The following is a 27,504-nucleotide window of genomic DNA, read 5'->3' on the forward strand; positions in this document are numbered from 1 at the left end:
GGCGGTGGTGCGTGGTGGCCCGGCTCAGGTGGAGGTGGTGTGGTGGCCCGGCTCAGGTGGCGGTGGTGTGTGGTAGCCTGGCTCAGATGATGATGTGAGCAGACCTGGCTGAGCTGATGGTATCCAAACATCCTCATACGCATCAGGTCGTGAAGGCCTCTCTAGAATGGTGATGATGGTGATGTGTTCACGTCGAGGAAATTGTAAAAATGATGAGGATTGGCCCTCTCTGGGTAGGCCATATTTTTTTTTATGATCATTTATGAATGGAGGCTTTTACACCAGGGGACTCATCAGTATGAACGTACCCTTTTATGGCTTAATATCACCACTCGAGCATCACCATTTGCGGTAGTCTATTGTCGGTGTCCCCACACAGGATGTGGGGCAATGCCCAATAAATTAGCCCCTGGAGGGGGGGAAAAAAGCTGAAACTGGAGCATGTTGGCCTGGTTCAGGTGTCGACTCAGCTGGCAGGGGTCCCGCTCAAATGATCGTGCGCCGTCGTCGGTCAGCGTGTTGGTCGGTCATTGATGGCACAGGAACCTTGTGCTTACGTCTAACACTGTATTCCTGAGGATGCCAGCTTGTTATGAAGGTCCTGACGGCGCATGACACTGCTACAGTTACGCTGAGGGACAAATTGTGATTAATAGTCCGACTAGTTCAAAAACTCAATTCGCAAATCACGGTAACACTGTATTTACTCTGGACGGAGACTTTAGACCAAGGAAAAGAATAGAAACAAGAAAACCCACCAATATATCCCAGGCGCACCTGATAGTAGTGGTTGCCTGGCGTGGCTGTTGTGAGCCACTGTCGCCAGCAGGAGCCGGCCAAGGCTCCAGAGGCCATCAGTCCCACGCCTTTGGAAGACCAACCCATCGCAGGGCCAGGTATGCTTGTACACTGACTGATCGATGATCACAATTACTGTCGTATGCGTCACGACCAACAGCTTCAGTGTGAGGGGTGAGGGGAAAACGCGCTTCAGACTGACAGTAACAATTGACACCAGACAGTTCCGTAGGGCACGGGGGTACGACCGTAAAGCACGACGGTACGACCCCTCGGCTCTGATGGCTTGAACTTTCATTTAATCTTTAAGGTTCACAGTAAAGGCAGAGCCATCTTACCCATGGATCGCACCGTCGTACTCACAGGTCGTGTCGTCGTGTTCGACGGTCATAAGGTGGTGGTAAAGGGTCGTGCCCTAAAGATGAAACGACCTGGTGTCAAATGTCGCTATCAGTGTGAAGCTTGCTTCTCACCACTCTACTTATAAATGATAAATAATGCATATGGCGGTGTCCAGGCATGACCCATGGCGGTCACCGGTGCTCCCTTGATGAAGACCCGCTCTTCTTCCTGGGTGAGGATGCGCTGGATGTTGTCTTAACACACTTGTGGAGTGGGATGAGTTGCGTCGGAGGGAAGACCTGGTCGGAGTGACGGACGTGCGGGAAGCAGGGAGGGATGGAGGCCGCACTGCAGCTGGTTAGGGGGGCGCCACCGAACACCGCCACCGGCGTACGATTATGCAAAGAATTATATCGCAGTGTCATTAGTGGCGCCAGAGAGGGTGGAGCACACAAATGAGGGTCTGCCTACTCCCACCACCCACCGCTAAACACCCATCGCATCACAACCCGGATCCTTCAACCCCCTCCAACCTACAACCATCAAGAAGTGGATCACGCCATCGAGCTCACATCTGGCGAGAGATGTCGCGCTAAATACCTGTGTTGTCAAAGATCTAGGGCAGTGACTGTGCCTAACATTCTTGTCATCCCCGCCACGCAACATATGAACCAACATTTTAACATGCTGAGATATAAATCGCTCGAAACATCCGTCTCCAACCGTGTCTGACAGTATACATCTGGAGCTCCGCAGGTCTTGAATCTCCTCTGACACTTGGCAGTAAGGTTTAGGACGCGGAATATATACGAGTTCGGACCTCGGAGTTAAACCTCTGGGGTCTGAACTCTGAATAAGGAAGTTGGGAGTCAAGCCTGCATAGGAGTGGGTGACCTGGGGTCCGAAACCAGGTAATCAGTTGTATTATTTATGTGTGTTTGATGGCTCTGGGAGGCAAGGGGCTGGGGAGCAGGGGAGGTAAGGATGGTAGAAACCTTAAGGTGAAGGTTCCCATACCTGAGGCCGGTGAACATGGGTTGGGAACACGGGATCACACCAACATAACATTAGCGATGCTACAGATGAACGGCCGTACAGCAACATGGACAACCTGTGTTTACCCAGAGTAACCTACGGTATTTACCAGCGTTCATTCCTGCGAGCAGGCTCCTGCCGACCACAAACTGCATTCATAACTTCTCGTTTGTGTATGTCTATTTGCATGTATGTTTGTATTATGTGCATACACGTACTAAGTATACTCCCAAGTCGTCTATGGCCTTCATGCGTGTATTATTGTATGTCAACACTGTTATGTGTGTGTGTTTATGTTTTAGGATATTCGTATCTCGTGTTCGTGTCTATGTACACAACTCAGTGCGTGTAGACAAGTGTAGGTTCCTAACACGGCAAGAGCAAGAGAACACCACAGGCGGTACAGTAGCCATCTGCCTCGTATAGAGTTACTTTTGATACTCGACAGCTGGACGGATGGCAAGGTCGCAGTAACCAAACTCATCCATGAAGGTAAAATACATTCCACAAAACATCTCGCTCTCCACGCCCTTCTCTATTCATTCTTTTCGACTTCTTGATTTTTCGTTTTTATCTTCTTACTTCTTTCTTGCCTCTTGTTCTTCTTCAGTTTCTGCCTCATTTATCTGCCAAGGTGGGACTAAGCTAGACACGACGCCCAAGGCTTCCCAGAGAACCAGTATCAGCCTTGCAAAAAGCCCCGCCGACGAGGACTGCTGGATCAGAGCAACGTCTCTTGTGAGAAAGGCTACACCCGCTAGGTCATGTCTACAGGTGTGTGTGTGTGTGTGTGTGTGTGTGTGTGTGTGTGTGTGTGTGTGTGTTTGTGTGTGTAAAGTTTAGCTTACTCCCATGTCCTCACAATACCAGCGGGAGGCGGAGCACAGCGAAGGGTGATGATTCCCTACAGTAAGGGATCAGGATGGAGGCCTTTGCTCTGACAGAGATGCGCGAGCGCGCGTCGCCACATGAGATGTAAATTGTCCGGCACTGAGCCAACTTGGACATGCGATAAAATTCCCAGCTGCTTATCATGCCGGATAAACGAGGCAATATAGTTTCCCTTATAAGAGTGACCAATTATGTGGGCTATGCTGCTTGGACATGAGGGCTACGCTGCACGTACGTATTTGCCACAGGATGAGAAAGGAAAATCATGACTCGGTAGATTCCTCACGGAGGCTGCCAGCTGTCTGAGTCCATGCTGGATATGCTAGTGCAGCCATCGACGCCCTAAACTCTCCTCCGTCAGTAGAACTTTTCAACCTCTGGATGTTATTCCTATACGAGTGGCTGAGACGCGGTCAGCAGGGAGGAGCAGGGCCGTGACTCGACCAGCCTGGGTATGACAAGCGGCTGCCCACCACATTGTTTGCTGAGCCCCACCACCAACACAATGTATTTAAAAAAAAAAAAAAGAAGAAAAAAAAATCGTTGGTGCATGTTGATCGGGTTTTCACTTCCCGCTGACTCACGGGCGGGTGTCGGTGGGAGGGTCAACAAAGACGTCCTCGTGAGGCCGGTCTGTAAGCCGGGCAGGAGAGGGCCAGCTGGAGCCACAACAATGCTCTCCTGGTACCACAACCATCAACTCCCACCCCCTGAGGAGGAACCAACACACCTTGTCTGGCTCCCACCCACTCCGTTCACGCTCGTACAATGATAATGTTGTTTTTTCTTCTTTTCAAATGCGGTTAGAAGCTGAGGGGGAAAAAAAAAAGAAAGGGTCGGACAGGAAGATGAAGTGGAGAACCAGACGACCGTCTTCAGACACAGTCATCATGCTGCCAAACTGACTCACCCCTCACTGTTCTCTGGGCGATTGCTGCTGTCTTGACCCGTGGAGTGATGGTGCTGACGACACACCGTACCGTATTGACACCAGACTTCTTCCGGCCTATAATCATACGGTCCTTGTACCTGTCCTAAGTGTGACTGTAGTTCTACATAATTTGACTGTGGTGTCGTAATCACCAAGACAGCGACTGGGGACTGATATCTACCGTCACCTGACTCTCATGGCGGCTCTCATGCTGTGGTATTCATGACTACTTCAGTGTTGTGACTCACCATCAGAAGTGAACAATGTCGCTATCAGCAAGCAGTGCTGGGTGGACGCTGTGCTCACCATCAGGAGACACAGCTCGGTGGAGGCTCTCCTCACCAGCACCATACTTGCTAACTCTTCAGTTGACGAACTCGTGAGACGACCTCCAATATCCCAGGATCGTGTATACATCAGAAACACTCGTCTCCTGCAGGATGGCGTGTGACCTGCAATTGGGCCTGATCCTTGCTAGCATTCTTTGCCTGGCCTTTACTGAATCTTGACCTGCAGTCTGACCAAGTCCAACGATTCAGCCTGACCTGTAGCGTGGAATACCTTACGGTAAACCCTGATCTCCAGTGTGGCCTAACCCGTGGCATAAGCTGACATGAAGTGTGGTCTGATTTACAGTGTACTCTGACCTATACATGTGGCCTGCGATATACACTGCGGCTTGACCCAGTGGAGCACGACCTGCAGTGTGACTCCGTCTACAATGTGGAGTGATGTGCAATGAGGCCTGACCTGTAGGGCGGCATCATCTGGTGGGTGGCCTGAAGCAAGTATAATTGGTGGTCCGCCGCAATTTCCAACTAGTCTGATGAGCGCTACAGGCTATCCCAACGACGTGGCCGCTGGTGCCCCGAGCTACCACTCTCTGCTCTTTCTCTCACTCTTTCTCATGCGCGGTGACCGCTAGCTAGGCTCTCTACCCTCTATCCTTGCCACATGGTACAAATCTGGGCGTAGACGCTCGTCATGAAGTACTCTCTCTCTCTCTCTCTCTCTCTCTCTCTCTCTCTCTCTCTCTCTCTCTCTCTCTCTCTCTCTCTCTCTCTCTCTACACACACACACACACACACACACACACACACACACACACACAAATATATATATATATATATATATATATATATATATATATATATATATATATATATATATATATATATATATATATATATTTCTCTCTCTCTCTCTCCCACCTTGATGTGACCTTCCCCGACAAGAGACACAACACCTGTGGTGCTACGCCGTAATGATCTGGCAGGTAAGACTGATAATACCTGCCGCACAGCGTTAACAGGAGAGCTCCTGTGCCGCCTGCCACGCAGTCTCCAAGCCTGCGGGATGCCCAGGACGGCGCGCCCGCCCGCCCCCAGCAGTGTACAAGGGAGGAGTACACGGGAGGGCGCAGGAGCTGCTTAAGAGGGTGCTCGATGAAGAAGCAGAGGAGGAGGAAAAGAAGGAGGAACTGAAGGAGCAAAATAAAGGGAAGGAGCAGGAGAATTCAAGATTAAGATATGATAATTTCATTCGATTACTTCTGGAGGTTTGGTCATGGCTAATCCACACGTGTTTCCCAATCATGACGAGCAAACTCGAGAAACTTTGAAAGGCCAACATATACCAGCAACCTCACTGTGACTCCCTCCCTCCACACATACCTTGAATGTCTCTACCGAGACTCGTCAAGACCAGTTGCACCGATGGAGCAATGGATGCGCGAGTTTCACACAACGTTGGTTGAATTAGTGGCAAAGGAAGAGACAAAAAAAAAAAAAATCAGACTTTTGGTAACACTTCACTTGTAAAAAAAAAAAAAAGAAAAATGGCTCAAATGGTCGTCACACATTTGTCATCAGTATTAAGTGGGGGTAAGCACTGAAGTATGGCCCAGCAGTGGCCAAGACACCTAAATTTGTGCTTCTTTTTCGTGACCTTTGACTCTTAAAGGATTACCATGGAAAGGTAAAATTACAAATATGGTACACTTGCAGTATGAGACATGTAAAAAGGCATTCATCTTCGTGCCAGATTTCATTAATATCGGCTAAAATATGGCAAAGTAACGCCAGAAAAGAAAACCACTTTCTATATAGTGAATCTTAAACCTATTTAATAGCAGAAAGGAATCTTACATAGAAAGTCTTTCCTCATTCGACAGACAAACAAGAGTCCAAAATATACATTTACTTAGGTTCTCTGACCATGAACCCCATGATATATATCTATCCCTTGTAGAATCGAAATGAGAAAATCTAAAAAGAAGTCTGTGGGTATTTAAGCAAATTACATGCCTAATTTTTTTTTTTTTCATGTCAACTGGACTCAAACTGAAGGAAGTGGCGCAAAACCTTAATCGACGGAAAGAAGAAGCAGCAAGGACACGACCGTAGCAAAAAACAGTACGCCTGCCTCCACAGGGAAGGAAGCGTAAAAAAAGACTAATGAAAAAAACCGAGAGAGAGAGAGAGAGAGAGAGAGAGAGAGAGAGAGAGAGAGAGAGAGAGAGAGAGAGAGAGAGAGAGAGAGAGAGAGAGCAGGCATTTACTGACACGCCAACACCAACACCGACACCCACACACACACCTGGGGACATTTAAAGTAAGTGGACGTTAACCAACCGTCGACCGGACTAAACCAGTGTTGCCCAGCAAGGTGATCCAGGAACTTCAAACCTGTGACAAGTTGTCCTACTCTAAAAGGAGGATAATAATTATATATATATATATATATATATATATATATATATATATATATATATATATATATATATATATATATATATATATATATATATATTTAACAGTTTAGTAGGCAATACATACACCGTATACAGGGTGAGGCAGAAATGTACTGTGTTACTGGGCAGGATATATGGAAATAGTGTATAAAGAGTAGGTATCGTACCCCAGTCCTCGTATCCTAATGGCTCTTACTAGTTAACAAACACCGTGTGTGTGTGTGTGTGTGTGTGTGTGTGTGTGTGTGTGTGTGTGTGTGTGTGTGCGCGCGCGCGAGGGTTCAAATCCCTCATGAAGACGAGTTTTAAACAATCCCTCAAGGTGGTAGCCTTGCAGTCTATGTTTATGTCAGGGTGGAGCTGATGACAATAGAATCGTAACTTACTTCAATCATAATGTTTTCCTGTCTATGCACTTAAATTTTTTTGTGTGTGTGTGGCGCAGCTTAATATCCCTAACTCGCATGTACATAACCTAAATGAAGTCCATCCCCACCATCCCATTCTTTAAAAATTTGAGGCTTGATTGCTTAAAATGTAGACCCTTGGAGGATATGAAGCCACGCTCATGACGCAGTTCGCAGTTGGCAGTCCCCCAGGAGGTCAGATGGAACGCGTCTGTACTTGACTTCGATTAAGTATGAGTGTTGTTAGCAGGTGTGAAAACTGGTTAACTTCCCCTGAACAGGAGACGCCAGGAGACACCAGTGGTGACTTTGGCTGATACAGTGAGGAAGTCACCTGCCACCGATGAGACGTGCAGTGAGGGGAAATCAAGAATGATTTCCCATCCGTGGAGGATTTTGGGATGAGAGTGACTGTTTCCCCAGTTCTATCTCACACCGAGCATTAAGAAGTGTGTCTTAGGCTCTGTTGGGTCACCCATACCTAAACAGCATCTGCTTCATCAAAAGTCAAGTGATCCAGAAGCAAACATTAGGGCTGTGTACTGAAGACTACCTCAGCCGATGGAGTTACATAAAGGAATAGTTAATACGAACAAACTGTACATTCAAAGGGGCACATTCGAGCCCACGTGCTGAGGTCACCAAGAGACCTGCAAGGGCGTCGTGGACTTGTTCTTGGTGACTCTGGTGTCTAGGTCATCAGGTGGCCTTTCAGGACTCTAGAACGTGATACTGGAGTCCTAGCGCACCCAAGTGGCCACGACACATGATGGACATAACCTTTGTCACACTTCCCATAGAATAACACCTGCGCGGAGTGAGACACAAAGACTGATATGTCCAAAAGAGTAACATCTGTTCGAAAGTGAGACAGCGTCACCAGATGAAGCACACCATATACTTGGGAGACAGACCCCTGGCGCGGACACAAGACCCATCCCTGACCAGAAGGTACCACTTATATATATTCCATGACACGTGTGTTTCCCATGACAGTCGATCCGACTTCCTGTATAAGAGTCTCTTACCAACTGGGTGAGGTTGGATTGCTACAAAGCTTAGTAATCTGCAATAGCGTTTTCGTAACACGTCTACTATCGGGCTATGCAAGTTAGTAGGTTAAGGACGTACACAACCCTCTCTAGCAGGCCAAGCATTACAGACAGATCATGAAATTAAAACAGATTCGTGCATTTACATATTCTTCTCAGGCAATCAATTTAGAAAGGAGAACGATTCTATATGGAAGATGTTAGTTGCTCAAAATTCAATTGAACGTAGGAATACGTGCGTGTGTGCCTTGTGGTCCGGACAAAGCAAGAGGTACAAACCACCTTTGCCAAGCACCGGCTCGTGCATGGTGATTAAGAAGCTCCTGAGACGTGTCCAGAAAGTTGTGTGGAGGTGGTGGTGGTGGGGGTGGTGGTAACAGCGCTGCCCGTACCGACCCCCACCCCCGCCAACACGCTCTCCTCTGTGCTTCCTTCATGCTCTCGTCAGTGCCTGCTTCATTCTCACTTGAGTGCTTGCTTCAGGCTCACTTCAGTGCTTGCTTTATGCTCACTTCAGTACCTACATCATGCTCTCTTGTCATTGCTAGTTTCATGTTCACCTCAGTGCTTGCTTCATGTTCACTTCATTGCTACCTTACTTCATGCTCTCCTGTCCTAGCTTCGCGCTCTCCTCATTTCTTCCCTTATACTCTCCTCTCAGTGTTTGCTTCAGGTTCTCAAAAACTTGTTTCAAGATCTCAATCCTTGCACCATGCCCTCCTCAGTGCTTCTTGCTTCACGCTCACCTCAGTGCTTCTTGCTTCACGCTCACCTCAGTGCTAGCTTCATGCTCTCCCCAACGCTTGCTTTAGTTTTATGCCATTCACACGTCTTCCTCTCATTTATTCGCTTCATTAACTGAGCTGTAATGACTTTACTGCGTCCTTTAATTAAGCGAATAGGTGGCTGCCAAAAGTCATGGGTCCTCGTAAATCACCACCTCAAATGATGCTCCTGGTGAGGTGCTTGCCTCTGATGAAGGCATTGTGGAGAAGAAAAAATAAGTTTGCGACTCGTAGTTCTAATCAAGAATCAATTCTTCATGTACCACGCGGTTTTGAATTTCAAGTTAACATGATACGCAAAAATATGGTAGTAGGGTATCCATTATCGCACTGGAGCAAGCTAGCAAACGTTAACTAGGGGAACTAGAGGGGGTGTTGGACAGCTGCCACTCCTTAATCCCTTGAGCACATCGGTACGACCCTTAAGCACGACGGTACGACTTTAAATTTATAAACGACGGTACGACGATCCTTGGGTATGATGGCGTCACCTTTGATCTGACTTAAGGATCAAGTCATTGGTCAGGCCGTCACACCTAAGTGTCGCCCCTACGTACCCAAGGGTCGTTATCGTCGTGGTCAAGGGTTCCGTATCGTCCCTAAGGGTCGTACCTTCGTGTTCAAGGCTCGTGTCCTCATGCTCAAGGGTCGTACCTTCGTGTTCAAGGCTCGTGCCCTCATGCTCAAGGGTCGTACCTTCGTGTTCAAGGCTCGTGCCCTCATGCTCAAGGGTCGTACCTTCGTGTTCAAGGCTCGTGCCCTCATGTTGGAGGTTATGAAAAACAGGTAAGCTTGAGGAGCGCAACGCGACACCCGACGCTGCCCTCGACCGCAGCAGCCAACGCTGCCGCTCCTCCCGCGTCACCTGAAGCTTCGGGAGATGTGGCGGAGGAGGCAGCAGGTGCGAGGCGTCCCCTTCCCTCCTCCCTCCTCCCCAGCCCCGGCCATGTCCCACAGGACCTACCCTCTCCCCTGCCCCGGCCACGTCCTGCAGGCCCAATCCGCTCCCGAGTCCTGCTGGTCCCATTTACTCCCTGGTCCCGGCTACGTCCTGCAGACCCAACCCACTCCCGGCCACGTCCTGCAGGCCCAATCCACTCCTCGGCCCTGGTCACGTCCTAGGGGGCTAGATCTCACCCGGGGGGAAGACGTTAACGCGCCTCACTCTACCTGCCACGTCCTGCAGGGATGCTCCTCCCTAACCCCCAAATCCCCGAGGGGATGGGGAAGGGAGCGGTCCTGTAGGACGTGCAGGTAGGTACCTTGAGACACGCTACCTCTCCTTCGGGGGGAAGGAGGGCGCCTGCTGCTGCTTACCACTTCCTCTCCGTCCTTGCGTTCAGACGATCGTGCCCGACGTAAGAAGTGATCCTCTAAATGTTCGTTTTCGCAGGCTGTTGGAGCCAGCCGCTGGTGGTTAATAGCCCTACTAAAGCTTCATTTGCTGACCGAAGTGCTCCATTAACCGTCACCTAATCACACTTCCCGAGCATTACTGACCTTCACTTGCTAACTCAAGCGATATGTTATGACATCACCGGGTTAAACTTACAGGTTATTCTTGCTCACTGTGTTGGCGGTGGCTGGCTGCCGACCGACCTGTGCAGGTGTAATCAACACCCTGAAGAAATCGTCGTCTTCTGATCCAGTAACGAGATCGTCTGGTTGTGATGAGAGCCATACACTCCCTGAGGGACCTCGGGAAGCCCACGGAGAGTACAGACTGGCCTTCATGCGGCGCCCCCCCCACCTCCTCCTCCTCCTCTAATGACCAACGTATCGTATGACCTTCGGATACCCTGATTGAAGGTTTATAATCTGACAGGTCAGGCGCTAATTAACAGCCGGTCTCTCCTGCGCAGCGCCTGAGGCGAGCACTTCAGGATCTTCTTACCTTGCCGAACCTCCTGAGTGTCAACACGCGCCCCCCGGCCCCGGCCTCAGGTGTCTGGTGGGGAGTCACCACCACCTGCTTGCTTTGTGAGCGACCAGACCATCCAAGATCGACTGTCTTCTGTACACGACCAAGGGTTGGTCCTGTGGACGAGGAGCGTTGCCAAGATCACTTGTCCTGAAGACGACCAGGGTTGGCAAGATCGCCTCTCCTGTGTACGACCAGCGATGCAAAGGATCATCCGTTTTGCGGGCCCGTCCTAATAAGACTTGCCTCGTGGGCGACACACGATCATCGGTGTTGTGAGCGACCATGATCACCAGCTGGGTTCGATCGAACAGTGTTGCCAAGATCAGCAGATGAAGGCGACCATTGCTGCCAAGGTCGTTAGCGTTACTGTAAATATACATTAATGCTTCCGCTGTAGGCCAGACCCTATTATGAAGACAATGCGTTACTCCAGTGACGTTTTTATGCCCTGTTCCTATTAAGCAAAATTGCTACGTGGCAGCACTGATTCATGGGTTATATTCGTTTGTATATTCATAAGATGAAGACAAGTTTACATCCAGATGCCATACAGTATATATAGGAAGCGCACCGGAGTCACGGATCCCTGTTTGCGAGGCATAGTCCATAACCCTTTAAACACGATGGAACGGCCTTTGAACACGGCGTTACGACCCTTGGATGTGATGGCCTGGCCTTTGGCCCAGACCTTCGAGGATCAGATCCAAAGGCGAGGTCACGATACCCAAGGGTTACACCGTGGTGCTCGAGGGTGATAGTGTCGTGTTGAAGGTTCGATCCGTCACGGTCAAGAGGGTAAAATTTCCAAGCACACACTAGGTTTGCGGCCCGACTTCCCAGAACGGGTGAATCAGCCGACGTGTGTTCTGTATCATGTAGGTGACGCCTGTGGTGAGGTGGCGGCCATAATGTTTACAACCTTACAGCCACACAGCAATAATTGGTGGGTGGCCAAGGGGGCGCGCCCTGACCTACACCTCTCCGACAACCATCGCAGGGTATGGTGGGTGTGTTGTGGTTCGAACCGCCGCCTGGCTTTGTTGACTACACCTCCCTGGCTGGAGATTTGTGATGGGAGGCGCCCACTTCTATCTCAGGCCCCGCCCACGCCACCCGGAACCACGCCCACAATGCTAGCTAGATTCATGGGTGATAATGCCCGATAATGCATGCGCGCGTCTCCCCCCCCTCATCCCCGTCGGGTGGTACGGCATCACACAGTCCCCTCACCGTCACCACCAATATACTTCCGCTGGACCCAGATGTGTTACCGATCACTAGATAGGTGTCGAATTCAGGATGATTTCGTACTTGAATACAGTGTGTTCGAGTCGCTACTTCTCTAACTGCTGCAGGGGTTTATAGGGTTAGAGCTAATAAGGCTATCCTGCCTCTACATCACAAACAATACGTAGTTTCTCTTATCTCTAATATCTTCACGCCCTTTACAAAAAAAAAAAAAAAACGGACAGAATACTAAAAAAAAAGCGTCACATTTCACATCATTGTTTACTGATATTAATGTACTACGATAAACAAATTGTGGGATAGGATACTTGAACTAAGGTTAAGCAGAGAGGAGAATCACTCAGCAATATCATCAGTCGATTAACTAATTAGACACAATGTCCAATTATACGAAAAGTATGAACCCGGAGCACACATTTGTCCGCTCCTTCCCGAAGCTTGTGTGTGTGGAGACAGTCATACGATGATTGGCCAGTACGATACCTCCCCTTTCTCTCTTGTACAGCCAAGCAGTAAGATTCTCTTTCAACTTTTCTCTTTCCCATTTTCTGTAATATATCCACTTTCAAAAAATGTCGAGTCTACAAAAAGACCTTCGGAGCTTAACTTAATCCTTCTGGCACAATATTTTTTTGCTCTCTAATACGTTCGAGTTGGCCATGACTGGGGCACTGTTTTGCCCTAGCAAAAAGTATTAGATCTTCTCTTTACCACACACACACACTCACACACTCACTCACACACACACACACACACACACACACACACACACACACACAAGTCACTTGGAAACGAAACTTTAACATTCGGAACCACATCAGAAATTATAAAGGGAAATAAGGAATAATTTCAGGTCAAAGTGATATGGAATAGACGGAGAAGAGAAGTGCAGTTAAATGATCTCTCCCGTTTCGACAGAGCGGGCAGGCTAGCACGCACCAGCTGATAAAACTGTATCAGATCAGAAATGAATCACACGGGATCAGGAGACTTTCCCTCTTATCACCAACCTCTTGTATGTCAACGGATGATTCACCGTCTGAAAGACCTCTGCCCACTCCTCCCCAGCGGGAAACCCGGCCGCACCAGACACGAACCGTGCGCCGCGTGGAAGCCTGTAATCTTCAGGTGAGACTGTAATCTGTAGGTAATTGTGTAGTGTACTAAGTACGGTTGGGCAGAGTACGGGCGTCTGCCCATATACAGTCATACGCTATACCAGGTAATATGCTCCAGGAGAAAGGGGTTTTCTCGCTGAAAGTCGGTGGTTTAGGAAGATGGAGTAGGGAAGGGTCCATCTAAGGAGGAGGGAGTGGGTTTAAGAAAATGGGCATTCAAGAGGTTGTTCTGAAGGGAAGGAGTGCATCTAGGAGCGTTCTTTGAGAGAGGTGTGGAGACCACGAGATAGGAAAACATCATAATGATAAGTTACCTGAAACTTTAGCTTGATAATGACCCTTTGTGTACTCTGAAATCCGTCTGCTATCCCGGTTGCAAGATGAGCATGGACGACTTAATGAATCGATCCCCAATTCAAGCAAAAATTAAGTAAAAAGAAAAAGATACTTTAGTATTGGACACCAAATTGCTCTTGAGACCTTGGACCTAAAATGCACTCAGACAGTATCTTAAACATCTCAGTCTCAAGTTTGGGAAAGAAGTCTTGTGTGTAACCGTGGCTATGGATGGCCTCCCTGATGCCTAGCACCACACATATACACTCAGGTCGTCGCTGCAACACTCTCGTCACACACAACAGCTGGTGTTGCTCCACTGACTCAAGACGAAGCGAGATCAACATGTTCAGATCCATCTACCATTGAAATACCACGTAAGAAAACCCCTATATACAGGGTCAGTAGAGACCATGATATTGCTGTAGCCCCCCGACGCAGGCTGGGTTATAGATACTCATGGGAGTTTGATCCTCCTGTTGATACTGAACAGGTCAAATGTAAACTGTGTCTGTAAAATCTCTCTCACAGCCTGAGACATTGTGTACCTGACAACTATAAAATTCGATGATTCAGACATAACTCCAACCAAACTTTACATGATGTGTTTAGGCATTTCTTCCATAATAATGCTCTACCTCAGATACTGGTAAAGTAATCTAACACTGCCAAAGGTGTAAGGGTAAATCATGATTTATCTTGTTATATAATCCAATCATTACTACTCATCCTTTGTAAACAGTATCTGAATTGTAAAAAAATTATTTACTTTTTCCCATATCCATTTACACACACTGCTTTTAATGTAACGCCTAGTATAAGGGGTAATTGAAAGGGATCATTTAGAAGAGTGTCTTATAGAGAGGTGTCTTTTTGTGTCTAAAAGGGTGTTCTCACGAAGCAGGAGTGATGGAGTGGGTGTACCGTACCGTGGGGGAACAGTGGGTTTAGGAGGATAACATGAAATGTCCAGAGGCAATGGGAGATGAGGGCTTTAAATGGAGTTAAGGTAAGCATAAAGAACTTCATAAGGGATAAGGAGCCTATAAAAGGTGTTTTAGGGGCTGGGGTGATGTTAAAGGGGCCAAATTGGGTAAAGAGGTGTATTAGAAGGGTTTTGAGGGGCGATAGGGGAACGCAACAGAGGATAAACGGTTAGACGAGGATGTTATATAACCGGAGAAGGTGTGCAAGTGGGCTGTTGAAGGTGGGGTAAGAGAGATAAGTTCTCGAGAGGTAAGGAGGCGACGGGAGTACTCTAGCCCTCAGAAGGGGTTCTTGAGGAGACTGCATGAAGTGTAAGTTGATCCTCAGGCTTGGCGAGGGACTGTTACGAAGCATATATATACATCCCTCCTGAACCATCATTCCCTACAGCTGCCCTTCAGATCATGTTTCTAATTACGTAACAAATTGACCGTCCAGATCCAATATGTTCCACCGTTTAAATTCATCGCGTCGGGAAGATACCGTGCTTGCCTGTGCACTATTAATAACTCAGCCGACCAAGCCGACCACACAAACATTAGCGGGGGAGCATGATAGTCAGCGGTGTGAGGCGATGGAGTTCACTCGAGGTGGTGGGTGCACTGTGTCCGGATGGTGGGTGAGGGTTGGGTGGCAGGAGAGTACGATGGCTAGGTGGCCGGATGAATGGGTGTTGGGGCCAGATATGGAGACGACTTAGTATTGGGGATAGTAGGATGGTGGGATGGCTAGGTGACGGTCTGATTGGCAGGGCGGGAGGTTGGCCGGGTGGTAGGATGGCTAGACAGCTGGATAACGACGCGGCCGCGGCAGGGTGGTTAGGATGGCGGGGTAGCGGGATAGCTGGGCGATGAGGGAGAGGGGCGGCAGGATGGCGGGGCGGCAGATTGGCGGGGTAGCGGGCGGGGTGCTGCGTGAGGGCCGGGACAAGAGGGCCTCTGTGGGCAGCGGCGGCGGCGTGAGTGCCAAGACCAGTGCTAGGGTAAGAGGAGGGCGGCCCCAGCTGCCCCATCCACTCAACCCTCCAGCTCTCACCGACCCGACAGCGGCAACCCGACGCGCTCTGTTGCCATCACTGTCAACAACAGGTCTTTGTCAGGATTTATCGATGGAAGTCTTCTTTCCACAGATGGTTCTGTGAGGGAGTATTATCCACGGTGACTAAGAGCTGTGAGGAATGACCCATTCATGCTGTGGAGCGCGTTCGCTTTAACTGATGTGCTGGTGAAGGAGTTACAGATGTGCGGGAAATAGATAACTGACATACAGTTGAAGGATTCTGAAAGGAAACGAAATAGATATGAGGATCACAACCCCGAAATGCAGAATGACGTAATATTGTTGCAGAAGTAATGCGATCTCGTTCGTGTTTTGCAACTTCCTGTTTTATGTTTGGTTAACTGGCCACTGTTTAGACTACTGGAGGGCAGAATGAGGCTTTTAGAAGCACCAGTCCTGTAGTTGCCGATGCTACAAGTCATATGTCATGTGAGCTGCTGGTAGTGTGTGTGTAGTGTGAGTCTTGTCCTGCAAGCGATAGCCTCCGAGCCATCTGTTGCTGTGGTCGCAGCCTGTCAGCTTGATGGATGACTTTTTGAACGTTCGACACTCCTCTCGCTCTATTTTATCTCCTTGCCTGGCTGGAGACCTGGTGGTGACAGTGCATTTTGTTTATTACCGCTGATGAAGATAACTTAATTTCGCCATTATTAATGATGGTGAAGCGAGGCTGGAGGGACAGGCCAGGCAGATGCACAACAGATGTGTGGCTGGATCCCTGGGAGGATGGCCACAGCCGAAGCTACATGGCTGACGAGACGTAAACGAGCAGTAACTTTGTTTTTGTTTGACTATTGACACAAGACAGGTTTCCGCAGCACATCTGTCAACTGTGAGGGATAATGTCGCAGCCAGTTAGACTGCATCATCATCAACAACAACAACAACAACAATGAGCAAAATAAAAACACTGTGGCCGTATAGAACACCCCCACTTCACTGTGACAATCAGACGAAAGAACACGTCTCGCAACCTTCCTCGCTCACCACGATTCCAGTGTAACGCTGTTTGGACAAGGCTATTGTAACGGTGGAGGACCAGGATCGTCCCCACCAGGAGAGACCATCACTCAGGAGGCTGGACGAGCCGGGCTATTGTCCCTCCCTCTAGTCCCCAGGCCGCTCCTGGTAAGACTTGTAGGCTGGTCTCTTCCCCTTTCAGCCGCCAGGAACCACATAACTACAGGTAGTTATACAGAAAGGTATAAGAGCCAGGGTGAGTTATTCACGCCGGAGAATGGAAGAGGAGGAGTGGGAGGGGCGAGCGTCTGGTGGAAAGGGGCGCTGAGGGTCGGTCTAGGAGGAGGGTTGGAAGGCTCAGTCAGGACTCGAGAATAAAAGGGTGAAAGAAGGGTATTGTTTGTGGGAAGGAAACACATTTTGTTACCAAGTGGGGGCTCAAACCCGAGTAGCAGAGACATCTGGAGGAAGATGTTGTAGGGAACTAATGAACGTATGATATACTCAATAACCAAGGGTTCTGCACAAGTTATAAATAGAACGAGTCATCAGTGAGGGAGGGTCAGTCAACTTATGTGTTATCGAAACGGCAGAGTCAACAGTCAGTGGGGAATGCAATACAGATTAATTTTAGGACATGACGGGTCTCCACGGGGGACAAGGAGACTCTTCAGCTTCGGGAGAATTGGTGAATTGTTTAGGGTTGGAACCTCTTGACCAGATGCTGTCGGGAGGGGAGGGAGGGAAGCAGCAGACTCTAGTTCTCTCACTGTCTCTCTGTCTCTCTCTCTTTCTCTGTCTCTCTCTCTTTCATAGATATTGAATTTTCTTCTGTCGGAAGCATTGCTTGAAATTCCCACTCTCGAGAATATTCCTAAACCAGGCCAAATCTTCTAAGCTCAGTTCCAGCATTACACTACACACTTAAACACTTAACGCAAGTCACATCGTTGAACCCGATTCTTACGCCACACATAAACACTTGACATCGTTAAACCCGAGTCTTACGCAGTACGGACCGATCAGTACTGTATATATACGTCACGCCTGACCAAACCATTCCTCGTATATACTTCACGGCTCCCGTGGAGGGAGATATAAACAGCCATCTGTGTTCACCGCTGCACCACCGACACACGTCACAATATATGCAAACACATTCGTATCACAAGGTAAACCTATCAAAAGCCAAGCTAATGAATTTTCATCGATAGATGATCTCTGAAACTGCACACGTCTCCAGCGCATTAATCTCATACAAGATATTTGACGAATATAAGTAAACGCCAACAACTTAGCTCACAATATTGTGAATATCGTACTATTACTCGAAATATCTCAATGGTACCAGATGAATCCAGATTTCGGATTATACCAAGTTTGCCCAGGAGTCTGAAGGACCGAAATTAGGGCAAATCCGATGGTGCGTCACAGTAGGTGAGGGTTAGAGGAGGGGGGAAAGAAGGGGAGCGGGAGGAGGGAGGATAGTAACAGAGCGTGACTCACCTCAAGGTACAGTACACACACACTGGGTGGTAGCCTTCCGTTAGCAGCTCTCGATCCACTGCTACGCCGCGCCAGCTGGGGACACGTTCATTGGAATTCATTCTACATATATATATATATATATATATATATATATATATATATATATATATATATATATATATATTATCCCTGGGGATAGGGGAGAAAGAATACTTCCCACGTATTCCCTGCGTGTCGTAGAAGGCGACTAAAAGGGGAGGGAGCGGGTGGCTGGAAATCCTCCCCTCTCGTTTTTTTTTTAATTTTCCAAAAGAAGGAACAGAGAAGGGGGCCAGGTGAGGATTTTCCCTCTAAGGCCCCAGTCCTCTGTTCTTAACGCTACCTCGCAAATGCGGGAAATGGCGAATCGTATGAAAAAAAAAAAAAAAAAAAAATATATATATATATATATATATATATATATATATATATATATATATATATATATATATATATATATATATATATATTTCATATATATTCTTGCTTGCTTCCTGTTGCTGCTGTATCACTGCCAGTGCTTCTTGTGGTCCCCTGCTGCTGTCATCCATATTTGCTGTTGTGGCTGTTCTGCCCACTGAAGTATGGCTGTTGCAGTGAGCGGCTGTGGGTGCCTTTGGCTAAACCCGGCGTCGCTTTCACGTTTCGTACAAACACACTATTAGGTATGAGAGAGAGAGAGAGAGAGAGAGAGAGAGAGAGAGAGAGAGAGAGAGAGAGAGAGAGAGAGAGAGAGAGAGAGAGAGAGAGAGGAGGGGTGGCTAAGAGTGTGTCATATGCTATCTCTGGTGAGGAGTGACAGACAAGTTGGGAGTGAACCAACAGCCTGTTGAGTGACAAGCGAACAATACCCTTCCTTGGACCATCCCTGAACCACTCCCTCAACGACACGGTTGAAGTGACTCTCTCTCTCTCTCTCTCTCTCTCTCTCTCTCTCTCTCTCTCTCTCTCTCTCTCTCTCTCTCTCTCTCTCTGACACACACACACACACGGGGATACCAGCCCGGGATAGCTACAGCTTGTCATGATACCTTCAGTAAGGCACCATTCACCCCCATCACACAGACACTACCATTCATCTCACCCTCTGAGCTCTGCCGGTTAGAAAAGTCCTCGTCTCCCAAGGATATATATATATATATATATATATATATATATATATATATATATATATATATATATATATATATATATATATCCTTAGATTTGATCTTTTAGGGTTAGGTCGAAGGCCAGGCCATCATACCCACGGGTTGCATCAACATTGCTCCATATACAGTCAAGGATAACCTAAGACATTACAGCATATCTCAGTATGCCAGTCACCTACCGGGTGAACACGCTAACATGGGGCAGTATCATCTCTGGTTTACACTACGCTGAGGTACACAATACACCTGGTAATAGTGTGCGTACCACCCAGCTTACCCGTTGATTAACTATGATTTATTGGGGAAAAAAATCATCCGCCAGTACTTCATCCCTGGAGCTCGGTCTAAGACCTTGCGTTACCTTAAACATCCTCGACGTAAAGGATGGTTTCCGAGAGGTCCTCTACCTCAGTGTAGGACCGTACCGCACCTTACCCACCCACACAGCTCGGTCTAGGACCTTGCCTTACCTTAAGTGTACCTTATAATGGTTTAGGAGGTCTTCTACCCCCATACCTTGGTCTCATACCAAGCTGTCGACGTTTATTCTATCGGTACAATTTAATTCTTCACAGTTAACTTTTTCCCTGTGCCTCTAAGTTTTTCTTTATCTAAATATTTTCGCAACGAAACTTAGCATTCTGGAAATTCGTGGTATTCAAGTTTAAGCCGATATTGGCACTGAACACGTCGTTTTGCACGTGAGCAACACAACAAAGGCCAAAGGGGATGTCAGGGTATATAACCCAACGTAACAACATCTCACTACAAGGAAACTCGACTCCAGTGTTGTGAAGTTCTCCTGTGTGTAGGGCGCGTGGTATGCCCGCCGCCCGCAGGATTCCTGCTGAAATCCTTCTTAACCTTCCGGGAACCGCCCTTGTACTACCCCTACCCAACCATTCCCCTCCGTTCACCCTGTCTCCGTCCAACGCTGCCACCGCCGGCGCTACCATCACCACTAACTGCTACTGAGACGCCCTCCACCATCACCGCGCCCCCCGCCCGCCCCCCCCCCCCCGACTGCCGCTCCTTCAGGGGCTAAATATGGCGGCTGCTACTGCTATTGTTGCCACTGCTACCACTGCTTCTGCTGCCCCTACTACAACTACATACTAGTGCTACGTATAACGCTGCTGTTGCTGGAGTTGTTGCACTGTTGCCACCTAGAGTCACCTCTACGTTCGGCCTGCTCTCAATAGGTGAAATAACACCTCTTCCCCCCTCTCCCCTCCGCGGTACTGTCTGAGCTGATGCATTGTGATTGGTTTCAGAAGCCCGGCCGTCACCCGCGGAGATGAACCACTCCTTTGTAAGTCGGCCAGAAGTTGTGGTGAGGCTTGTGTGGTGCTGCGGAGGGAGGGAGGGGGGCGTGGAGGGGGAGCGTGGTTTGAGGTATAAAGCGGGCGTAGGTTGTGGTGCTGAACGGGCGTGGGTTGTGGTGCTAAGTAAGCGTGGGTTGTGGTGCTGAGTCGGCGTGGGTTGTGGTGCTGAGAAGACCTGGGTTGTGGTGCTCTGCAGGCGTGGGTGTTGTTGGGCTAAAGGGTTATGTGTGTGGAGTCGAGATGATAGAAAAATGGGCGTAGGTTACGTAGAGAAGGCGTGGGTTGCGTTGTGGGGATGGCCTGTGGTACAGCGAGAGGGAGCGGGATGTATGGGACAGTGAGAGGGCGCGGGATGTATGGGACAGTGAGAAGGCACGGGACGTATGGGACATTGAGAGGGCGCGGGATGCATGGGATAGGGCACGTCATGTACAAGACAATGAGAGGGTGTGAGATGTATGAGATAAAGGAGAAGGCCAGGAACCTGATACAGAGATACGAGGGCTTGGAACCTTATGTTCCAGTGAGGAAGGCTAAGGGTCTTGCGGCAGGGGATGGCGTGCCCGGGATGCAACCAGGCCGTGTGAGAGACGCCGTAAGGTGATCCGGCGTGGAGGGTGGGTGGGACAGAAGTAAGCGGTAAGGTGAGTAGCCGTGAGAGGGGCACGAGTCAGGCACAGCTTGAGGGGATGGCACCCACCACGTGCCACACACACACACACACACACACACACACACACACAAACACATGCTGTAGAACACAGAGACAGAGCAACAGACGGGCAGCATTTGAGGTGTGAGACAGTAGGAAATGAGTGGCCTAAAGAAGAATGTACGACAACTTACATGGATTATAAAGAAAGTGATTTGGACAAAATAAATGCGAATCCGACACCGGTCTAGTAATATGATAGGAGTGAATTGTCTATCAAAAGGCAAATCAATAGACTGCAGGGCTCACGAGGGACAGGCTAGTCAAATATAAAAATATAAGACCAATATCATCAATTCCAAAGAGTGAAAGACATAGTATCCGTAACACGAACGGGACGGAGTAAGGAAAGGCCATGGAAGACACTAAGACTGTCAGACAAGTTGTAACTAGGTCCATTAACAAGTCAACTATCGTGCCTATGTTTAAGAAAGGCGATAGGGAAAACGCGCTATACTCCAGATAAGCATCATTGGCAAGCAAAGTCTGTAAGACACTGTCAAGTATATTCAGGAAGTGAATGGAGGAGCACTTGATATAGCAGGAAAATTTACCAGATCTCTGATTCCAATGTGTCATGAATCCTGGTATTTCCTCCATCACTGATCTTGGTTATACCAGTTAATTCGTCTGTTCTTTCAATCATATTTCGTGACTGTGTAATAGAAATGGGGCTAAAAGTACGTCAATTAGCATGTTCATAAATCAGGTCAAGATCCTCTAGTGCAAGAGGTTAATATACAAGTAGTTTTCCCACAACTGAACTCAAATGAGGCAATTAAGATAAAAAAACCAAACATGCAGTGTGTACCACTGCAGTTCCTCTGTACGGTTCACTAGCGCTGTTGCATCACCTTGATATAGCGAGCAATAAACAAGGCCGTAATGAGCGTAGCCACAAACCTAGCGTGTTGTAAGGTGGCAACGAGGATTGAATGTTCCCGCCCATCCACCGTACACACGATAGCATCTAGAGTGTGTACGAGATGCGGGAGGTAGCGCGTGTCCAGGCTTGGGGTACAGGTTTGTTGGTGTAAATCCCAAACGTGTTTTGGGCGGGAGCCACAACAGATAACTCTTACGCCGAGCTCACTAACTGCCGCCTTAAGCTTTTTTTTTCTATCTTTCTTATAAACAGCTACTGAAAGTGTACTCAGACAAGCAAACCCTTGGACTTTTCTGTTTTCTATACAAATACACTGCCATAACTATAAATATATATTTGTTACTATCGTCATTACTGAAGTGTTTACTCTCATTGCTCTTAAGAACATTATGTCAACTACAACTACCCTCCTCCCTTGTTCCTTCCGTACTGTAACAGCCATGTGTGTGTGTGTGTGTGTGTGTGTGGTGGGGGGGGATCCCCTGGTGGTCTGGCTCTCCCCCCCCCCCCACACACACACACAAACAACCCCTCCTCCCACAATCCCCCACAGTACTGATCTCCTGTAGTCACTTGATAACTTTATACGAAATTCGTCCGTCCGAGAAAGCCATGGATTATGTTATCTTACGGCAAAACCACGCACTTAATCCTATCTTGCGACACAGCCATGAGTTTAAGCTATATTACGACACAGCCATGGATTCATGCAAACTTGCGACACAGCCATGGATTCACGCAAACTTACGACACAGCCATGGATGTGATGTTAACTTACGACACGGCCATGGATGCAGTATCCCGTTCTGAGTAAAAGCCGTCCGCTATTTTCATCAAGCTGGGTAAGTACCATGTGCAGCATCTGGCCTGTACATCGCCTGCAGAATGAGGATACAGAAACCCGAGGGACGGGCATCACAAGCACTCACGCCCCTTCGCCCGGAGTGACCTCACAACACTGGCCTCCTCAAGGTTTTTATTTGATAGAAATCTGAGCGACGGGTGCCTACCTCCTTCCCCTCCCGCCGTTGCCTCCCTCCCCCAACTCCGCCTGCTTTCCCCACCCTTCATGTTCTTCCCTCCCTTTCTACCGCAGCTTCCCTCTCCCCTCCTCATACGAGGATCATTACTGCCAAGGGACAAAAAAAAAAAAAAAACACTCTCAGCGGTGACGGATTGTCTCTTTTTTTGCGTTAGACTGCGAGGAAATGTGGGCAAAACCTCTCCTCCGAGCTTGCCCGTCTCCTACCACAAACCCCTGCCTTGCCCCAGCCCTCCCCGGCCACTACGACCAGCCCCCGGGGAGATACATATCCCTAAATCTCTGTATGCTGGACACGCCCTGAATTTGTTTCCTGGGTCCGCCCCGACGATGGTGGGTGGGAGCCGGGTGCGATGGTATCAGCCACGGGGGCGACAGCACGACTTCAGGAGGCGGAAGGTCTCCTGCCGCCTTAGCTCTCCCCTGTCATGAGCTGGTCGAGACATATCCCTTTCATTAATCGACCCCTCGATCATGACCGGACGACCAGTTGAGAACGACGGCAGACCCCCCTTGAGCACGACAGTACGACCCTCCGGTATGATGTGCCTTTGGCCTTTGACCCATCTAATCATCTTATCTGAGTCGTGCTTGAGAGGTAGACGATAACAGTACCAAGATATACTTATCTCAGAACACATAGGCATTCAGCCGCTGAAGCTTGTGGCTGTTTGGGGACTTGGGGCACGTATTTCCTGGTCAAGAAACACAAGCTTGAAGCTACTACTGCCACGCATGGCTGCTCCCGGCCCCGGAGGCCACCACCCCCCACCCCTCCCGGCTCATGATGGCCACTCACCCCGGGGCCAACCAGCCTTCCTCCCCTTCCCCCTGCCCCCCCCTACTGATGATAGCCACTCACCCCGGGGCCAAATGAGGGCTACACACACCCCGGAACCGACATAACAAACTCGTACGAATCTTATCACAGATGTTGAAAAGATTTCAAATCTTGAGCGTCACTGGTTATCATCGTGCATTATCATCATCCGTCAGTACACTCCTCCAACCCACACTCCGACTTACAGGACGACCACGGGCCCGCACGTGCCCGCCAGGATCCCCAGCGCCCGGGGAGTGCCGCAAGTCGTCCCTCAGTGTACGCGCGCCCACAAGACCGGTGACACTGGAGTGCTTCGCTAACCACAGAGTCTCCTCCCGCCTACCAAGAACCCCGCCAGTGGATCCCACCGGCCTGATCCTCTCCAAGAACTGTGGCGGATGTAAGAGTGTGGCCTTCAACCGGCCTGAACCACCAGAGGAACTGTAGTGGATGTAGGAGTGTGGATTCCACCAGTATGATCCATCAGAGGAATTACAGAGGCTGTGTGAGGGTGATTTCAGTCCGCCTGATCCACTAGACGAATCACAGTGGCTATAAAAGGAATGTTCCATCATCTTCATCCACGAGAGGAACTGTAGAGGCTGTGGGAATGTGGACTTTACCAGCTTGATCCACCAAAGGAACTGTGTGGAGTCTAGAGCAGTGTAGAGTGAGTGGCTTATGGTTGATGATCATAGTAACGTCGTGGACCTCTGCTCAGGGAGACAACAGAGCAGTTTGAGCGGCAGGATTTGGGTCCCGTGACCCCCCCTGCCCGGATGACAGCTGCAGCCATTAAGTACTTCGGCTGGTAAAGAGGTAATGTGTGTGTGTGTGTGTGTGTGTGTGTGTGTGTGTGTGTGTGTGTGTGTGTGTGTGTGTAATCATCTATTTCAAAGTACGGGGTGGGGGTTGGGTGGGAAGTTTCTGCACTCGTAAGGGCCCCATCTTTTACACATTGTCTGCTATATTATGACTTTTTTATATTCATGTACGCTGTCTGCGTTTACTGTCTCCATTCATTATGTTCCATTCATCCATCACTCTCTTACAACAGTACCTCTTCGCTTATTCTCTTTTTTTCTTTTAATTTCTTGTAACTCGTTTTCTGCAGACACTGACGTCAAGGCCTTCTTTAACTGCATCCCACCTTCATGACTAAATTATTTCTGTGTGTCACATCGACTTTGGAACATGTCTGAGGCTTTTGTAAGTTGATGAAATCTTCCTCGCTCCTCATTTCTCTCATCAGCTGAGTATCATCCGCTAACATCATCATGTATGATGAATTCAGCCCATTGGGCGAGTCATTTACACATCAAAAACAGCAACGGCCCCAAGACTGGGCCCTGCGGTACATCACGAGTGACCATAACCTATTTTAAAAAAAGGTTCCTCTTGACTTGTGTCTTCTGTTCCTTTCCATTAACATGAATTTCTATGCAAGGGAGGAATCTTCCTTTTATGCCTCCCTGAAAATTAAGCATTTCTGCGAAATTCCTGAGTACGACAGTCAAATGCCTTCTGGCACTCCAAGACAATTCATCCCTCAAAGTTTTCTTAAAAGACAGCTCTTTGTGGATGTGAGTAATGATTTATTTGCATAGTTCGAGAAAGGAGTTTTACACTCGTGGGTCCCCTAATCTCTACCATCATACAACTCCTTACACCTCTGTATGCTGTCAGCACACACAGTTTCGTGACTTACTTTATTCCATTCATCCACTTCTCTCATACTTTAAAAGAATTTCTTTTAAAACCTTTTTACAAGTAAATTTTTGTTTATTTCATGTTACGGACTCTGGTTGTTCTATCATGGCATATTTCGAAGAACTGTACACCGCTGACATCATCACACTGATTCAAAAACCTAAAGGTTAAGTTCAACTCACACGTTATTCTTCTCTCTGTCATGGTTGACAAATTCATGGCTTCTTGCCTCTCATCGTAACACAGCTCTCTTAATTCTGGTATCATCTTTTGTTGCCCTCCTCTGGACCTTCTCTATTAGGTCTTTCTGCTTCTTTAAGTGCGATGACCAAGCATGAGAAGCATATTTCAGCTTTAGCCTAATGAAGGATGTAAACAATGATCTGAATATTTCCTTATCCGAGAGCTTGTATTGCTATTCTTATATTTGCCAGGAGACAGTTTTTGCTTCCTTTACACGGTCTCCCAAAGTTGGTGCTCTAGCGACAGGTTAAGCAGAGGTTTCGTTTGCGTGTGTTCACTACCGGCTGCGATATTCGTGTTCGTTTGTCTTGGGTTTAACGAGTTACCCATCTGATATCCTCGTTGAGTTTAAGAAAAAAAAAAGAAAGCAGAACGTCTTTTGAAAAGATTAAGACCGTATTTGTACACAGTGCCGTTACTAGGACAAGAACGTTGGCTGCAGAACTCGAAGGCTTGTAACATCAGCGGATGGTTGTTCATGATAAGAGTGTACGGAGGTCAAAAGAGCTGGTGGGTACGTTCACATCCTGAGATTGTCCAGTGGTTCTCCTCCTTGACTTCCTGCGTCCAGCGATGAGTGCGGGACAGGTGAAGCTGCGAGGGAGGGAGCAGCACGAGACACATCATCTGTAGTGAGTGCAGCACGAGATATTCTTCTCTCTTTGAATCGTATCCAATTAAGTGAGGTAAATTACGCACGCACACACACACACACACACACACACACACACACACACACACACTCGCGCGCACACATACATATACACACACATACATAAATGCAGGCACACGTACATACAAGATACAAGTCTATATATATATATATATATATATATATATATATATATATATATATATATATATATATATATATATATATTTATTCATTTATTTATTTATATCCTCGCAAGGCAGTGCTCCTTCGCCGGACGCCTTATTCTCGGCAGGTCGTGTTTCTCCTTCCTTCGCCTTGTTCCCCTGCTTTCTGTGACCTCCACTTTTGCCGCTGGTTAGGCCCATAGTATAAAGCCATCACGACTCGCTACATCCGCGCACATGTAAGCAGTTTCCACGGCTTTTCTTGTTGGTTTACTCAATCCCTCATGCACTCTATCCGCCTCCTGCCATACTGTTAAATGTCCTTAAAATTGTCTATGTGGATAGCAAACGTATTCGATGTCCGATGGTGACGCACATCCGCTTTATGTTCGCTAATCCTTTCAGCAATACTTCACCCTGTTTCCCCATAGTATGTGGCCTGCCCTCCAGAACATGGTATACTTCACATAACGCTGTCCTTGCTGATACTTCTCTTTCTGCTTCTTGTTTTCAACACATCCCACTGGCTTCATCCCTGACGATGTAGCAACGTCTTCCGTATCTAATCCACAACCGAGGCCTTTCTCGAACTTGGGGGACTGTTATCTACATGCTTTCCTCTGTGCTGTTTTCAAAATGCC

The 27,504-nt window shown here is 48.2% G+C and overlaps 1 protein-coding gene across 2 annotated transcripts in view; it reads left to right on the top strand.

Moving 5' to 3' along the window:
- The window catches only part of Sema5c (Semaphorin 5c), a 101,239-nt gene that overhangs the window by 40,065 nt on the left and 33,670 nt on the right, over positions 1 to 27,504 (top strand). The window contains exon 1 of one of the 2 annotated variants that reach the window (XM_071679142.1): positions 24,303 to 24,910. The exons of the other annotated variant lie outside the window; for it this stretch is intronic. The gene's annotated coding sequence lies outside the window, so the exon portion shown is untranslated. Of the gene's footprint in view, positions 1 to 24,302; positions 24,911 to 27,504 lie in introns of those variants that run through there. 2 annotated transcript variants of the gene reach the window in all.

The sequence above is a fragment of the Panulirus ornatus genome, chromosome 29, assembly GCF_036320965.1.
Source record: "Panulirus ornatus isolate Po-2019 chromosome 29, ASM3632096v1, whole genome shotgun sequence".
NCBI lineage: Eukaryota > Metazoa > Arthropoda > Malacostraca > Decapoda > Palinuridae > Panulirus > Panulirus ornatus.